This window comes from Abrus precatorius, unplaced genomic scaffold (genome assembly GCF_003935025.1).
Source record: "Abrus precatorius isolate BTA unplaced genomic scaffold, Abrus_2018 Scaffold8, whole genome shotgun sequence".
Taxonomy (NCBI): Eukaryota; Viridiplantae; Streptophyta; class Magnoliopsida; order Fabales; family Fabaceae; genus Abrus; species Abrus precatorius.
In genome coordinates, this window is record NW_020874428.1 from 32,132,601 (window position 1) to 32,138,451 (window position 5,851).

At 32.1% G+C, this 5,851-nt stretch overlaps 1 pseudogene; it reads left to right on the plus strand.

Moving 5' to 3' along the window:
• LOC113847167 lies at positions 1-3,786 on the plus strand (annotated as a pseudogene).
• The last annotated feature ends 2,065 nt before the right edge of the window (positions 3,787-5,851 follow it).

Sequence of the window (5,851 nt, forward strand, 5' to 3'; positions counted from 1 at the left end):
GAGAAAGACATAGAGAGAGAGTGGGGGTGGTGGGTTCTTTGTGTTGTGAGAGAGAGTATTTATGAACTATGTCTTCTGCTTCATCAAAGCCAAAGAGGTGTGAAGAAATTAGAGAGAGTGAGAGAAAGAAGGAGCATTCTAGAGTGAGAAACAAAAAAAAAAAAAGAGCTTTACTTGAGTGAGGTATTGGGTGGGTTTCAAGAGAGGAGACATGCCCAAGATGAACCAACACTTCTACTACTGTTTGTTTCTTTCTTCATACCTTACCAGATCCCAAAGGTATTATCTTTCTTTCTCTCTCTTATTTATTCTGCCTTATCCTGTCTCAAGTAGCAACCTTTTCCCCTGTTTCCTCCTAACCCTCACTCTCTCTTTTGGAATTATTTGTGGGATCCAAGTTCTGAGTTTAAGTTTGCTATTTACCTTTTGCATGTGGAGTTTGAGGTCATTTTATCTTGTTAATTAAGAGGTTACTACTCACTAATAGTGGTATTTTGCAACCAGTTCTGGGGTAAGATTCTTTTTCCTCTTGTTCTGCTTACTATCTTCTTCTCAGTTTCTTCTTGATGGCATTCATGGGCATTGTGGACATGAGTTTCAGAAGCTATGTCTCGTGTACTGTGCATTGTCTGCGAGGAGACCTCTTTCTCCTGTATTTATTTTCCTCTCTACATTCCAAATGATTAAATACACCCTTAAGGGAAATTACAAAAAAGATATTATATTTGTGGCTTGATGTCATGACAATATTGTACTTTTTTCTCCTTTGGTTTTTGTTTTTCTACTTTTTATCATATACTGAATTTGATTTTAGAGGTAGAGATTGGAAGTTTTGAAAGTTGTTGATGCTATATTACTTATATGATATCCTAGTCATTATCTGGCTCCTTCTATATTCCTCACCAGGAAGAATGTCGTCTGAGCACTTCTTAGCGTCTGTTTGTTTGCAAGTTATGTCAAACATGACACGATTTCTCAAGTTTCCTCCACGGTTGAGACTTGAGATTCTTTTATATGTAATCAATGGAAATGAAAATTTTTTGCATGGGCAAAACTCTCTTATATTTTTACTAACTGCAAAACAATCAGTCCCTTAATTGTCTGCTTAATTTTAGGTTGCTCATTTTGTAGGATATGATTGAAGGTTTTGAGAATTAAGGCTTCAATACTGTTGTGTACATTTTACTCAAGGAATGGTAAGCTATATTTTAACGTAAAAGGCTATTCCTTTAGAATTATCCTTTTTTATAGTCTTATATATATACTTCATAAATACCGACTAAAGCTGCAATAATGTTGATAACTGTGATTTAGGTAGCAGTAGGACAGTGTTGTTGCGGCATAGTAATTTGTCTGAGAGTTGGCCATGGTGGCTTAGAGGTGACTTTAGTAGCATTGATGATGAGAAAATGAAGTTATTGTTGATATTTTGTTAAAGATTGGTAGAATTACTTTGATGTGTGGATACTTCATGGATGATGGGAATCCCAATTCCCATATGTCTTGAGGATCAATCCTTTTAAAAACTATTTTTCAAATGGGGAAAATAGGTATCTTGTATTATCAACATGATCAATTGTAAAAATTATTGGGCAAAGATGTGTCTCCAAAAATTTTACATTAAAAGGGCTTTAATTTGTTGAAGTAGTGAGTTCTCCATTCCAATGATAGTGGAAATTCTACACATTAATAGACCAGGGAACATCAAGTTCCTTGGATCAAATCTTTATTTATTTGTACTACTTGGGAATTGTTATTTATTATTAAAGATGAAAATTTGGTACACTGGGTACTTAGAGTATGTTTGATTTCCCTTTTAAAAAACAGTTTAGTTCTTAAAAATAAAATGTAGTACAAAGGAAATCAAACATGCTCTTGTTCTTTGGTCTTCTCCTTTTTGGTGACTTCCTGATTTGAGATTAAATATATTCCTTATTCTGGTGGCTATTTTGGACCCGTAACATTATGTCCCTCTCTCCTGTCCTTCTGAAATACACACTGTGTTACTTTCCTGAGGAGTGTGAATATGTTTTTTCTGGTGCTGTTTTTTGTCTTATGTATCATGCATTACGTTTTCACTTTCTCTAATAGGAATTTGATATTCCTTGCCTTACATTGCCTCCAATGGAGTCTAACTAGAAAGCATCCCTCTGTCAGGTCAAGATTGGGGTATTTGCTATGTGGAAGATTAGATGAAGCCGTTCTTGTTGAGTCATCCTGATACTATGTACAATTGTTCACAAGTTGATTGTAGTCATTCAATGGTATGTGAGGCTGCTGTTTATGGAATTGCTGCTTGCAGTGTTAATTATTGACTAGTTATTGTCCTCCCTTTTCAGGCTCATGCTCCTTATCCTTGCAGTGATCCTTATTGTAGTTCATTAGTTGCTTATGGACCACAGGCTGTTGTAAGTTTTGTCAAGTACATTTTAACATTTTGTAATGCATGCTCATAGTATTTAGATTCACTCTCTGATGCCTGTTATTGGTGATTTGAGATGTTAAGTACATTTCCTTTTTGTAGCATAGTAATTTAATATGATATCACTCTTTTTTTTTCAATTTTATTAGAATCAACCGCAAATGTTACCCCAGATGCTGGGATTATCGTCCACCAGAATTGCATTACCACTTGATCTTGCAGAAGATGGGCCCATTTATGTCAATGCAAAACAATACCATGGTATACTGAGAAGGAGACAGTCACGAGCAAAGCTTGAGGCACAAAATAAACTCATCAAAAGTCGCAAGGTATGCTTCATAAATACTAATATAAATGGTTATGCATCAGTCCTGTTTATCCTCTTATCAATTTATTGAACTCATGCATGACCATAAGTTATTTTTTTGTGGTTTTTATTCTTTGATATGAATATATTTCACCTGCTTACCTAATTTCTCTGTATAAATATATGAAGTAAGGGTCATGCTTGGTTAATGAATTAGAAGTTGAAGGTTTTCATTGGAAATAACAGGGGGAGGTGTATTGGTTTCTGCAAAGAATAAATTATTTTTGGTTTTTACAATAACCTTCGGACACTGGTTAGCATTTGTCATAAAGTAATAGTGACGTGAGTAATAATAATAGTAATAATCGTTTTGGTTGCAGCCATATCTTCATGAGTCCCGGCACCGCCACGCATTGAATAGAGTAAGGGGATCTGGTGGTCGCTTTCTTAGCGCCAAACAGCTACAGCAGTCTAACGGAGAGCTTGTCACTGATGCACATTCTGGCGCAGGCCCTGTCAATGTTTATCAAACGAAAGATGCAGCAGAGGTGGAAAGTCATCTCGTGAGAAATGGAGAAAATGCATCTTCTATCTCAACCTTCTCAGGCCTAACAAGGATGTCCAGTAACAATGTGAATTATAGGCAGCCTGAGCACAACTTCTTGGGGAACTCCCCAAACATGGGTGGAACATCGCAATGCAGTGGGGGACTCACCTTTGGTGGTGGAACTCGGCAATGTGCTTCTGTTGGTCGGTGAGAGGTGGAAGCTGGCAAGATCAAGTTCACACTGGTCTGGCAAATCATCCTTGGCTTAGTCACTTTAATGTATGTGTTTCATATGCTACAAAATGTTGTCTTTTGAAAGACTTTGCATTAGCACTCAGACCTTTGCCAGTGCTTTTGAAAGACTCTGCATTAGCACTCAGACCTTTGCCAGTGCTTTGCTGTGTATTTTTAAATTGCTCTTGCTTCTGTTTAACTGGATCCGAAATGTTTGTGCTTGAAAGTTTAACTTTTTATCCATGTATAGATGGTCCTTGCTTCGCCAATCCATTAATCCCCTATAAAGGAGAATGTTAATGCTGGTTTTTTGGGTTCATTTTGAAGGAAAAAAAATGTCAAGTTTTTATTAAGAAAGAAAAAGAGAGAAAAAGGAGGGGGGAGGAGACATTTGCATTACTCTTCTCCTGTTATTGTTTCTTTATTGAGGAAATTTTCAAATGAGTTGATATTTATTTTAGACAATAATAACTACGTTACCCAACAAGAATATAAATCAAATTCTAGTAATTGAAGCAAGCGATGTGAGACTTCCCAATACTCACCCTCCATAGTTGCCTGCGAAACTAGTTAAACATGGAAATCGGAGAAGCGATGACAATTGGGTATAACGTATGTTCTGATATTGTGTTAAATTGTATTTTGAAACTAATTGACATTAAATGAAGTCGCCCATAGATACATAAACGACGTCATAATAATTGAGGCAATCAAAGGGGGAACTGTCAATAATAATTAATGTGTTCTCAGTAAGATTTTATATATTCTTTTCTTCATTCATGTTAGTATTGGCTTTCTTTGTTCCTTTACCATTATTCTCAGAGGGTGGTAGGCATGGACTTCTTTTAAGTTCTTTTGTTTATAAATTATTAAGTTGAAAATGTTATGGCATTTGATATAATTTTTTAAAAAAGTCCCCAAAAAATACTATTAAAAATTGTTTTTGAATAAATATTTCTATAGAAAAAATGGGAATTTAAAATTTTCATATAAGGTAAGAAAGTCAGATATATTCACGTATTACTATATATATTTTTTTATATACTTTTTAAGCATATTAAACACATTTATATCATTTTAAAGAGTTTTGATTTAAAAAAGATATGATTCCTAATATATATGTGTATATTTCTATCATTTCTTTTAATTATTAAATAAAAATATTCAGTTTTGTATTAAGGTTATAAATATACTTTTTATTTTATACAGTAATAGCAAAATTTTAAAAGATATAGCGAAACATAAAAAGATTTTAAAATAATGGTTAATAAATATCGCTTTCATGGTTATCTCATAATAACATCTAAAATTAGAGGTGTCATATGTTTGATGCAGTTTAAATTGTGACCATATGCTAAGGCCCATGTTACGTTGAAATTTATGCTTACCAATTATGAGAAGAGGAATGATCTACTAGATTTTTTTCTCCTACTTATATACTTTAAATGCTTGCAGTATTCATATTCATGTGATCTATATTAAAAAGATTGTTGCTTGGCTCAATTTTTTACCTCCTTAGATATTGTGGGAACAATTGAGCTAGATAGCTTTTAATAATGTGACGTGAGTAACAAGATTTTTCTAAAGAATCATTCATAAAAGTTGTAATAATTTGTTGGGCAATATTAATTCCACCTAAACTTTAATACATTAATTATTAATCAACCTAAACGTATACCCAGTAACAAAGAAAACCACCATCCACTATCATGTATTTGGAGTATTTATTAAAATTTGTTTTATTATAAAAATACTTTATATCATCAAATTGATTATAACATTTATTCACACAAGTTAAAAAAAATTATAATAAATTAGAGAATTTTGATAATAAATTAAAAAAACATTATTCACTACTTTAAAATATTGTTTTTAAATAAAAAAACTAATGATAAAAAATACAAAATAATATATATAAATTAATATAAAATTTTGCTAAACTTAATCTTGAGGATTCTTAAATAGATTTTTTACTATATAAATAGAAATTTTTTTTATAAAAGAGATGCATATTTATTTGGTAAAGTTACAAAAATATATATTTATCATATTAAAATTATAATAAACATTTTTAAAAATGAAAATTTACCATTATTGATTGTTTATTCCTAATTGAAGAGCTGATATTAATATTTTCCTTTAGATCATATATATGATTTACAGGTTAATTAATTTTAGTTTAATACTTTTCTCCGTTTGGCATCATATCTTGATATTAATTACTGATTTCAAAAGATGAAAATCTAACTGAAAATTAATACGAAAAAATTCAACGTAAAAAAAAACATTACTGAATTTTAGGAATTCAAAAAATTTAATAAGGTACACACAGTATAGGAGA